General features: G+C 28.5%; 1 protein-coding gene across 2 annotated transcripts in view; it reads left to right on the forward strand.

Moving 5' to 3' along the window:
- The first annotated feature begins 4293 nt into the window (after positions 1 to 4293).
- The window catches only part of LOC126748925 (atrial natriuretic peptide-converting enzyme), a 126769-nt gene continuing 118037 nt past the window's right edge, over positions 4294 to 13025 (forward strand). For both annotated transcript variants that reach the window (XM_050458467.1, XM_050458468.1), the window contains exon 1: positions 4294 to 4348. The gene's annotated coding sequence lies outside the window, so the exon portion shown is untranslated. The remainder of the gene's footprint in view (positions 4349 to 13025) is intronic.

Genomic DNA, 13025 nt, shown 5'->3' on the forward strand with positions numbered 1-13025 from the left:
CTCTACATTGATTAAAATAACAACCTTTTCGGTTCCCCTCATTTTTAAATAAGTTTAATTTACTAGTCAGGTTTTGAAAAATATTTCATTAGTATTAAATTGTCGCATTTGATTATTATTAAATTGATAAGTAGCGACAGTCAACATGTTTTTTTTTGACTAAAATTTGACTCCAAATCAATCAAGTTTATTACGAAACAAGTTTAATTTGATATCTTGTTTTATTTAACTCATTACTATTATAGAAGAAGAGGCTATAATAAATTGGGCTAGTCCAACAGTAATAGCAGCTTTGCTGCTTGCGTTAGTTTAAGTCTTATTAAAATTGAGACTGTTATGAAATCAATATTTCTTATAATATAAGGAAGATATTTTTTCCTTTCAAAAACTCAAATCATTATCGTTCAGGCGATATTTTATTGAACTGGTCTAGGCCACTAGAGAAAGAGCTAGACACTAGAAGACCGCCAACCTCTTTTATCTAGCTGCCAAATGTCGGTAAAGATTAAAGCAATTTCGGCGGTTTTCACAAGCAATCTATAAAAAATGCAACGCCTTTAATTAATAATATTGTTCTGTCACATTGTGATATAACAGATATCTTAATGAAAAATTACATAAAAGTATAGGAATAATTAAAAAAAATTAAATATATATTTATCTGACTAAACACAAACTTTCACAAAGCAAAGAAGAGAATCAATTATGTAAATAAAAAAACATTATACTCTGGTGCTGATATAATTTCTAATTTTTTTAAAGAGTTGTATCACTACTTATAATTCTGTTTAAATTAAAGCGTACTAAAGACCTGTATTTTCTTCTTTTTTTTGCTCTCGTAATAATTCATAGGGTCATATAGCTGAAAAGAATATTATCCAAGTCCATGAATATTCTTGATTTTAACCAGATTTTTAAACCGAACATAAGAAAAAGCGAGTTTGAGGGAGTTGAATTCCTTTTCTTGACAAAGCTGCTAGAAGATGCTGAATCTTAAATGCAAAGCTGCTATTGCAATTGGAGTTTGGCAGATATTCTAAAGTTATTGCAAATATTTGAGCCTAGCCCTATATATCTGTCTCTTCCTTAAATTAACTATAAAAATTACTTTTACTTTTTCAAATTTTTTTCTTTCAACTTCGGTTCTTTCCAATCTCAATGATCGTAATTATGTAAAAAAAAATCATTGTTTATAGTCACAAGATATTTACAATACTTTTCTAACTATTTACTAAATCTGTATTTTTTTTAAATATTAAAATAGTCAAAAGACTGCACTATTATACAAATATGGATATCATTTAAAGGCTTTTGCAAATACTAACACATGACGGAGACTAGACAGAAGACCAACAAATAGGACGGATAAGCTTCGTGCATGTAAACGACTGTTATCTGCGTAAGCCATAAAAATTGCTTTGATCTTTACGGGAATTTCTCTGCTAACAAAAAAAAGGCAAGCAGGCCATGCCGGTGGCCTGGACTCAGATTTCCAGTTGAATTTTTCCTTGTTCAAGGTCAGCCCGGCCCAGTCTCCTATAAGCATGATTAAAATGGCGCTCCAGCTCAAGTTATCCGGAAAAAGTTACTTAGCAATCAGGTTAATTTAAATTATTATTATTTATCTTTAATTAAATCTACGGCTTTTGCTAATGAATTGGTATTCAATAAATTAGTTATACTAACTCAACCGAAACAATTTTTAAGAATAAGTATGTATTTGTGTTATTTCCATATTTTGTTTTCTCTTAAATACTTTTACAGTACTTTAATCTTTTTAAATTACCCCATTTAATCAGATCACTCATGAAATAATAAAAATGTTTAATAATCTTTAACTTTTTAAATCAAAAATATTCGCCAAAGTTTTACTTATTTTTTAATAATTACGTACTTTTAAAGTACCAAAATAAGCTGGTCGTTTTTTATTATGGCGATAAAGTTTAAAGACGTCTTCATTTGATAAATCACGCAAAAAAGTTGCTATGAATATATAACCTAAGCATTATTGTTGGATTTATTTTTTTACCCCTAGAGATATTTTACCGAAAATTGGTACTCAGCTTCTATGCATCAATTAACAACCATTTTCCGATTCAAAATTAATTTTTTTATATTCTCTATTGCCGTTCACGTGGATTTTCAAAAAGATAACGGTTAGTTAATGGTTCTGCTCTAGTTAGTACTCTTTCGTTAAAATGTTTTTTTTTTTTTAATTTAACAATAATTACTGTATTATTTATTTAAGGAAAAATAATGTTTTGTAATTTAAGATCGTTGAGTTTGTAGGAAGCTAGTTGAATATTATATAGAGGGCTATCAAATTAATCGAAAAAAAATTGAATTTGCCAATTTATCACAATATAGCTCAACATCTAAGATATTTAGGTATTGGATATAAACTTTAATGTTATAATATGTCCCTGAATTTTGTGGCAATAGTAAAAAAACATCCTATGGCAGTTAATTCAAATCGTAAACTTTTTAAAAACATTTTGCTGAACATAATTGTTTTTATTTTCATAGTTGTCAATGATATTTGATATCTTAAACTTAATATTGACTATAACCATTAGGATTATTAATAGTCATAAAGATTCACTACCTTTGCTACGTACAATTTCTTGCGTATCGTCTTCATACGTGAAAATGTCTTAAAAATTCTCATTCTCAATCTATTTAAATACGTATGGTTTTTTGTTTCAACTCCATTATTTATTACTCCATTTATTATTATTATTTTTAAATTTGATTAAATAAATTAGCCGATATTTTAATAATTGCTATTAAAATCCGTTGAAAAATACACAACAATACGCTATTTATATATATTAAGAAGATAAAAATAGAGAATAGAGAAATAAATTGGCTTTTCAGCCTTAATGGGGAGAGGGAGAATAAAAGTAGCTTTTAGAAGATTTAACGCAATATTGAAAACTGGAAAGGTACTTTAATAAAATAAAGAACAACAAAATAAAGAGGAGCATTAGTATTTTTTTTTAATTTTTCGATGCTCGAGGAGGAAGCCCCTGGAAATCCATCGACCAATTGCTATATATATTTTTTGAATATTTAAAAATAGTCATATGCAACTGATAAGCTTGAACCTACAATGATCTCCTTTGCATTTTCAGCAGAACGAGTAAAGTTATAGTTTATACAACTTCAACTGCTCGGTTTTTTGATTCGTGAGTACCTAATTTTTATCTGAGAGTTGTTAAACTTGACAGTTTATGTTTCTTGTCTAGTTTTATATTTGTTAGAGTTAATTTTCGAAATATAACGATTCTTAGCTACGCAGCTAACGCATGCCTTCATCGCATGCGTATATCATGAAGGTAGGATAGTAAATAATGTAGTTATGGTGGCAAAGAAAGAATCGATTTTATTGTTTAAGACTGATATATAAAGCATTCGTCAGTTGTAGGGAAACTTAGGAAACAGTTTTATTATTTTTAGTATTCCAGACTTAAAATATTAAGTTTTGTGTGTGCTATTAAGAAGTATTTATTTTTTCATTTTAGAATAACTAGCTAGAGTTCTACCGAGAATTTAAGGGGAAAAATTATATTATTATATTCTGTCTAGAGTTCTTTATGGGCTAGTCATAAGGATCATCTAGATCAGAATAGACATCTCCAAGAGAAGCCCAGATCTAAGAAATTTTATTATATCACACTAGTAATATGAGTTCTATTATTTTCCAAGTCTTTTTGACTGCCACTAGGCCTGGAAATATATAACCTACTCTGCAACAAACCTCGACAGCAGACGTATTATAAGGACCTTATAGGTATAAAATATGCAATGTTAGTAGACAAAATCACAAATATGTTTTCAAAGTATATAGGAGATATAGTTTAATGCATGATGCAGGCCTTCATACCATAACCGCCATAATTATAATAGAAAGATTTTAGAAAAACGGCTTTGGAATACTTTTAGGCATAAAGGAGTTCTCAGAGCCTAATAAGGCTGTTATTAGATTAATTATAAGCACCTTTTATATCGGGTAAATGATTATTTGAAGTTACAGTAGATATTAATAAACTTTAACAAAACGGATCGACAAGAAAACAGGAAGTATTTATATGTTTTTTTTGCTAGATAAAAACCGAGTTGAGCGCGCCAAAATAAATAAAATCAGAGTCAAAACTCCAAATATTATCCTGGTGCGTTTACACTTGATTATGTCTGATGTGACAACGCTGGAGAATAAGCTAGTGCGCATGCGAGCGAAGAACTTCAGGCGCCAGAAGTCTGTTCCATGCACATGTGCTTTTCTCGTTGTGTGTAGTGCACGTGCCGTAACGACTGAGTTTCACTCTACGTAACTACGATAGATTAGGTGAGTCATACTAGTTGTAGATTTATTTTTTTCCCGCCAAAAAAAGACACAATTTTTCATTTGTTTATTTTTTTAAATTATACTGCGTCACCCAGCACTTATGAATTTAAACTTATTTTTGTGTTTCAATAAAAAACTATTCGAACATAATTCTTTAAAGCACTATACACTTATCCTATTAATTGTATTTGCCTGTAATATTTAAAAAAAAATTATCATTTAACTTACATTAAAATGACTGTATCCACACATATTTTAACATTCGCTTCTGATAAGATGTCGTGGTAAATGTCTGTTAAAATTTATTAATAATATGTTCATCATCACCTTACGTGTTATGCTTCATAAAATAAATTAAATTTTATAAAATATATTAAAATTTCTTATATTAGCAATAACCAGTAGGTAACAATAGTATAGAATATTTATTTTTAAGGCAAAATTTATGACTTAGCCAAACTTTTTAATATTTCAAAAATTTGCATATGTTTTTAAAACGTTCAAATAATTTAAAATAAGTGTCATGATATCGACTGCTAGAAACCAAATATATGTTACATTAAATAATATGTTTATGTTATTAAAACAAAATTCATGTAGGAATTATAATTGATCATCGATCAAAACTTTTTTGAACTATTTAATATGTATGTAATAAAGTAATATAAGTTCAGTTATAAGTAGTTTTAATCTTCTCCTGAAGATGCCAACATCGTTAGCGAAACACGTGTCTTGAGTACAATAAATAGTTTTGGTTAGTGGTAAAACTGTTTTGTGATTTGAATATTATTGCGAATGATTTTTTAATATTTTTTGCATGTTTTCCTTTATTATTGTTTTTGTATATCGTTTATAAAAACTGCATAGATCATAGAAGTTTTTATTAACATTTTTATATAACAAGTCTATTATTTTCAATATATATTAAGTGTCCTTATATGTAGTTTTAGTTTAGTTCAGTTTTAATCTTTTCCTGAAGAATTTAACATTATTAGTGATACACGTGCTGAGAGTAAAATAAATAGTTTTGGTTAATGGTAAAACTGTTGGGTGACTACGTGTCGCCCCAAAGGTTTCAACCATAGGGCTAAGAATATTATCTATAAAAGTTAATAATATGTTCTTAAAAGTGAGTCGAAAAGACCTGAAAAACAAGTGATTACGATGTTAGACATATAATGTTTCTTAAAAATAATTATAACATATTCAGTAATATTTTAAAATGCAAACTTTTTATGTACATGAGAGAGAAAGGCGTTAGTGAATAAATATGCTATTTAAGGTTTTTTTAATTATTATTCACGAAATTAATTTAATTCGGCATAACATTACTACCAATTGTAAAAGTATTGATCTGTCCTATAATATTACCATTAAAATCAAATAGTTGAATAAAAAAATATTGCAAAAATATGATATCTGTGACATTTGCTTTGGATGCTTTGCGTTCCTAAGTGCCTCCCCATATTTTTCCTCTTTTATCTCTGGTCCTCTGATGTCCTCCACATTATTTGTATATATAATACAAATATTTAATTAAATATTTTGTTGAACTGGATTATCAGAAAACGAGTAATATACAGCCTATACAGTAGAGCTAACAGCGAAAGACCTTGTAAAGTTACTATATTTACTTATTAGAATCAATTTTTATATTACCCAAGAAAATATATAGTATACATCATTTAGTAATTATTAATTTTTTGTTTACGGCTATTTTATAAAAATAATACTTATAGGAGTGTGTGTTTTAATTTTTTTAATATATGACCAAGTTAGTGTATTTTATGTAAATTCATTCATTTTTCATAATTTCAAAGAAAATACCCTGCGGTTTCTTATCTCAAACTAAAAGTTATGCAAATAAACACGTATAATTTTCAATTATTCGTCCAAAGAAGTGTAAAAATAAACATAAACAAAATAATAAAAAAGAATGAAACTCATTTAACATATAATTTTTTTATTTTTTTTCAGTCCTAGTGTCTAAGAGTTTTGGTTCCTTAAATAAGCGCTTTTCGAAAAATAATTTCTCTTTGCTTTTTTATGATTAGATTCTAGAATGTTTGTAAGATAGCTAGAATGAAATTTACATGCTAATAAACTATTTAGGTAGAAAACTACTTTTATTCAAACCTGGTATTATCTACGGCTTACTAAAGTACATATGGTAATATAGCCTATTATAATTTACATATACCTACAACTAACCAACTAATTTTTTTTACTTATTTTTATAGTTTTTGGAATAATTAGGTTTTATTTTAATCATCTATTTTAAAGTGTCAAATAAATATAAGTGGTATTTTTTTTAGTCTTTTAACATATTTTTTGCGTTTAATTAAAAAAAATCTCAATTTAAATCGTAACTTATAACCTGGCTTTATTAATAATTAACAAAAAAATAATAATAATAAATTTTTAGATATCAAAAGATCAACTGTAGATTTAAATTAATTGATTTTACTTGAAAAATTCTGCAAATTTTTGTAAGTCAAACAAATTCCATAATAGAAAATTAGGTTTAATTTAGCTAAATATGATAAAAGTTAAATGCACAGAGGCTGGATTTTACTTGTTAAAATGGTTCATCCTTTACAATAGTTAACAGAGTGTCTCTTTCTTTATAAGACTTCAGGAGATAAAAGATATATAAAATATCAATAAATAAATAATGCCTTTATTTGTACTTCTCAATAATGTATGTACATGCACGAAGTCTAACCTAAAGCTAAACTACTTAACCTATTCTAGTAAAAATAAGCAACATAATTTTCATTGGTCCTTAATTGTTCTCGTTTGTTAAAAAATGCAGCCTTATCTTACTTTTGAAACCTACTAATGTCATTTCTTAAACTGATACAGCATTATATAGAAAACTATGACGAAAGAAGGCTGATCGATATCTAGGTATTGACAACTTATATATAAATTTTGTATTTGTATGGTGGAAATTGTTTCCGAAGGGTAATTTTTTCACGGAGGTAGAGAGAAGAAGACCTACGTCTAGCAGTTTATGCACAAAAACTGCCAATTGCAAAGAAAAAAGATTTTCTACGCGCAACATGTTCTTACAGAGACTCTATCATACTTTCTCATGCCAATAATAAATCTGCAGCATTGATTTTGCAGCTTTCGCAAATGATACTTAGTAATTTTATCTTAAATGAAAAATAAACAATATTGCAGTAACTCATAATAGATTATATTAAAGACTCAAATAGTTTTTCCTTTAAAACTAATTATATTTCTGCTTGCATACAATGGCTTTAAAGCATAGTATGATTTTTCAATAATAGTAGAAACTTAAAGCGTAACTTATCATCCAAAAACAATCCAAGATTTTTAGCAGATTTAATCAAATTTAGCAAATTTCCCATCAAAAGCCGCGCAAATGAAGCACATATTAGCACTTTGAAGGGTCAAGTTTGAAATCATTTTGAAAGGAAAAAACAGGAATTTTGGAAAAATCATCGTTGATCTTATTAAATGCCTTAACATAAATTCAGCCTTAAAAGAATGATTAATTTAAGTATCATATGCATACCCTATTAATATAGATAAAGCGTTGTAAATTCCTTTTAAAAACATCGTGTATAAAACTATAAACTAGCTGTTAACTAACAAGGCATTTTGTAAAATTTGTTAATAAACTAAATTAGTTTTATATCTAAATAATAAAGTATTGCAGTGGAAAGAAATAAGAATATGAAACGATAATGCGACATATCTTAATTTATCTATTAATAGCGACGTATAGATAGCAACCCAGTTAAAGTTATAATATGGTAACTAACTTAAATTAATAAAAATAATTTATTGAGGGTATATGAAGGTAATAAATATAAATTTTGTCCATATTGAAAACTTACTTCTGGGGAAAACTACATATGAAAATTTTCCTTAAATAACATAAAGGGAATCTCCAAGCATAATTTAAATGCAAATATCCTAAAATTATATAAGCAAAAATAAATTTAATATCGCCCTCCCAAATCCAAATTGATTTGCAAATGAAAAAAGCGGAAAAGAGATAAAATGCCAACAGAACATTCTATTTGACATCTAATATACATGTTGCTATAATATTATCAAAAGGGTTTAATACTGTACCTAATTCTTTAAAAAATTAATGATATACGAAATGAATTTATTCGTATAAGGCTATACACGAGAATTACACATAATATTATAAAACATATTTTGAAACCTAAATATACAATTAACGATATAATATTTAGTAGATAGTATTAAAATATAATAATTTAAAAATATTAAATGTTTATCTCTATATTTAATTAATCCATTTATGAATATGACAGAAAAATGCGGTCTTTTATATAAATTACGATATAAGAATCATACGTTGTATGTCTTGTTAATTTTCGAATCTGTGACAAAGGATTATTCATGTCGATTCATTGTTTTACGGAGATTTTTATATAACTTTTTTTCAAATGATACACGGCTAGTACAGTTTCAATAAAGATTTGATACATTTTTACAATTTTGGTAATTTAACGCTATCATATGGTGCTGATTTGGTTATGTATTCTTCCTTTCCATCAGCCAAAAAATCATCCATTATATTTAAATTTATTTAAAAATATTGTCCTATAGGAGTAATCTTTTTCTATAAGGGAGAAAAATGGTTTTGTGGTTAAAGTATAATGAATGACTCATTAACATTTTTAAGTATATATTCCCTATTATTAATTTCTTAGTTTTATGTAAAATCCAGGTACACGTAATTGGCAAAATAATAATACGAAGTAATTTTTTTTCCTGTAGATTAATGAATAATTAAAATACTGAACACAATCTTTTAAATTTACAGTTCTATCATTTCAGAACATACCATCCCTAACAACTTCTTAAAAAAAAACACGTCGTTCTGTTAATCACTTCTTCACCTCCAGCCGATTTGAATTGAGAACTTTGTCCAATATAAAATAAAACGTCCCCCTGTATATGAGACTATCAGCGCAACAGTAGCCTAACCCACAAAATTGACATTTTGCATTTTATGCTCATTTATGTTCCATATAGCGCGATCTTTAAGGCAACAGTGGCCCAAGCCACCTTTCTCTCTTTGATAATAGATGGCAGCACTATAGTTACTTGTTGCATTTCCTGATTAGTCGTATAACTGAGTGCAATACTGGCCTAACCCTGTAGTCTGTGGGTTAGGCCACTGCCGCATTATTATTCTGTTGTAAACAAAAAATCTCGTGCGTCAGCGTAAAAGTGAAAATAGACTGTTTTCTTTATAGTATAAAGTTAAAAAGAAGTAACTTGATGTGATTATGGCTTGTTCTTCATCTTTTATTGTCGGTAAGTATTTTGTATACATTTTACGTTATATTATTTGTTACGATTTAACCGGATATATTTTTGAGGTTAGGTTTTAACAATTTTTAAATTAGGCAATCCAACAACCTGTCAAAGTCAAAATGTGACTGCGATGGTCAAACAGTGTGTTGTTTACATGTTAAATTGCAATTATTTTTGAATATTGAGAATTGCAATTTTTACTGATTATTTTGGCGGATTTTTATCATACAAAGGGTACAAATTGTTAAATTATTTAAAAATACCTGCGATATAAGAAAATGTGTTGACTTTCGTTAGTAAATGCGGATCGATTTCAATGTTTGACCATCACCGTCATATTGAATAGATGAATAAGTCACGTGGTTTGGATTGCCCAATTAAGTTCTTGCAAAATGGTTTTTTGAAACAATAACAATTCATAATAATTTCAACAGAGGAGTCGTTTTTTAATATTATTCTCCGTAGTTTCTGAAAATTAGAAAATAAAAAATAAATATTATTTATTTTTTGTTTTAGGTTTAGAAAATAGTGATGAAGATCCATTTCAAGATTCTGGGTCGGAGTATGTACCATCTGAAACGGGCAATGAAATATTTGAACAACGAAATGAATCTACGGGGTCCGATAGTAAAGCCGAAAAACAAAGTAGAGGTAAAAAACGCATAAGAAATGAAAGTAAATGGAAACGTAATATTGCAAAGAAAAAACGAAGTGCCGGTCAAGAATACGTTAATAGGTCCAAAAGAGTTGTGCCAGCTAAAATTTTTCTAGAAGTACAAGACTGTTGTGAAATTCACTGTTGGGAAAAAATTAATTCACAGCGCCAACAAGCTATTTTTACGTTATTTTATAGCATTGAAAGATTTGATCTACAATCTGCCTATATTTTTGCACTTGTTGAAGTTGTAAATAAATTAAGAACCTATACTGAAAGAGCCGGAGCTTCAAGGCATGAGAAAACTCGTATTTACTTTTTATGTAGTGATGCTGGGGAAAAAATAAAAGTCTGCAAATTGTTTTTTAAGAAAGTCCTTCAAGTTTCTGATGGCAGAATCAGTCGGGTGTTGGCTACTAAGAAAGAAGGTTTAGTTGCACCAGTAGATGAAAGGGGTAAGGGAACATCTATAAACAAAACTCCAGATGTAATGGTTCAGAGCGTAATACAATTTATTGAAAAATTCCCTGCGTATGAGTCTCATTACACTCGACGCAAAAACCCACACAGAAAGTATTTAGCCCCAGATTTAAGTCTTGGAAAGATATATGAACTTTATAAACAAGAAAAAAAACTCGAAAACGTGACTCCTGTCTCGATGTTCATATTCAGAGAAATTTTTTTTTTAAATTTAACCTTTGTTTCCACGCCCCGATAAAAGATTCTTGCAAGAAGTGTGATTTATTTGAAAACAAAATAAAGTTTTCAACGGATGATGCAGAAAAACAACAAATTCAAATGGAACGAGAGTTGCATCATCGGAAAGCAACTTCTGCCAGAGATGGTATGAAGAGAGATGGGGATTGTGCAAAAACAAATCCAGACGAAGTAACTGCCATAGCTTTCGACCTCATGAAAACTTTACCAACACCCGTCATATCTACTGGGATTTGTTATTATAAGAGACAACTTTGGACGTACTGCCTCGGTATCCATAATTTAGGCACAAATGAAGTGTTTATGTACACATGGGACGAATCTGTTGCTTCCAGAAGTCCTCAAGAAGTGGGTTCATGCATTTTCCATTTTGTTAAAATTATGTCAGCACTGAAAGACTAATCATGTATTCAGATCAATGCAGTGGGCAAAACAGAAATTTTAAGATGGCAGCTTTATGCAGTTACATTGTGTCCTCAGAACTAAACATGGTTAATGAAATTAATCATAAATTTTTAGTAAGTGGGCACTCCTTTCTACCTTGTGACCAGGATTTCGGGTTGGTGGAAAAACAAAAAAAAATCTTTAGAGACATTTTTATTCCAAATGATTGGAGGAAAGTTGTTCAATCATCCAGAAAAAGATTACCCTTTAAAGTAATAGAAATGTCTGGCAGTGAGTTCTACTTTACAGCAAAGTTGGAACAAAATCTAACTAATCGAAAAATATCAGCAACTAAATCGAAAGTAGAGTGGCTTAAGATTCAGTGGCTACTTTATAAAAAATCAGAGCCATTTTGTATATTCTACAAGTACTCAATAATGAAGATGTAGTATTCGAATCATTTAGTGTTGAAAAAATAAGATCAATACAAACTTTGGAGAGTATGGAACTTAGTTACTTGTATCTCAAAGGCCGCAACATAGACGTTAAAAAGAAGAAAGACCTTCTGGAGTTAATTCCCTTCATACCGCCAATTCATTACGATTTTTACAAAAACTGAAAAACATCACAAAATACATCAGAAGAGATTTTTTCCGAAGGAGAGGAGGAAGAAGAAACAGAAGACGTCTAAGTCTAGCAATATTTTGACATTTTGCTTATTTGTATTTTTAGTTTAATGTTTACTATAATTTTATGACTTTCTAATAAAATATTCTAATTATTTTTTGTTTTTTAGTAATAATATACTACCAATAAATCAGGCTAATTAACACATTATCGCAATTTTAATAATGCAACAGTGGCCTAACCTAATCATTAAATAAAAAATATTAAACATAGATTAAAAATTGTAAAAAGTTTTTCTAATTTACATAACTTTTACCAAAAAAAAAATTATAATTTAACGCTAAAATTATAATGTAAATTTTCTCAAAGCATTCTTTTGGGCTTAGGCCACTGTTGCGCTGATAGACTCATATCTAGATTGGCGTGTTTTAATTTTTTTATTTTAAGTTGTTACAGATGGTTCGTTTTGAAATAAAAGCCCTGTGTATTGGAATAATAATAGTGGGAATATTTCTAACTTTTTTTTTTGTAAATAATATAAATCGTTTGAACTATTTAAAAAAAATACTAACTCTTGGATTAGGTTAGGTTTGGTCATCATTAGTAACATTCCAAAACATTCTCCTTCAGGAATAATTATTAGTAATGTTATTAGAAATTAGAGGCCTTTTTCAAAATTTTCACAACATCGGGAGTGGTTATAATGGCATCTCAAGAAAAATTATATGTGATGCTTGTTATGCTATTGAAAATCGCGTATTATATATTATAAAAACATGGTTCATAAGTGATAATTTTCCAGAGGCAGGAAAAATGTCGGCTTTGATACCTGTCCAAAAATGTGTCTATTTAAAAAAAATCATACCTGGCAAATGACTTCAAGTCAGCGTTTATAAAAAGGAACTAGAACTTGCACACAAAATTTACTTGCAAAATTACTGCGATAATAATAATAATATA

The sequence above is a fragment of the Anthonomus grandis genome, chromosome 22 (assembly GCF_022605725.1).
Source record: "Anthonomus grandis grandis chromosome 22, icAntGran1.3, whole genome shotgun sequence".
In the NCBI taxonomy this organism is placed as follows: domain Eukaryota; kingdom Metazoa; phylum Arthropoda; class Insecta; order Coleoptera; family Curculionidae; genus Anthonomus; species Anthonomus grandis.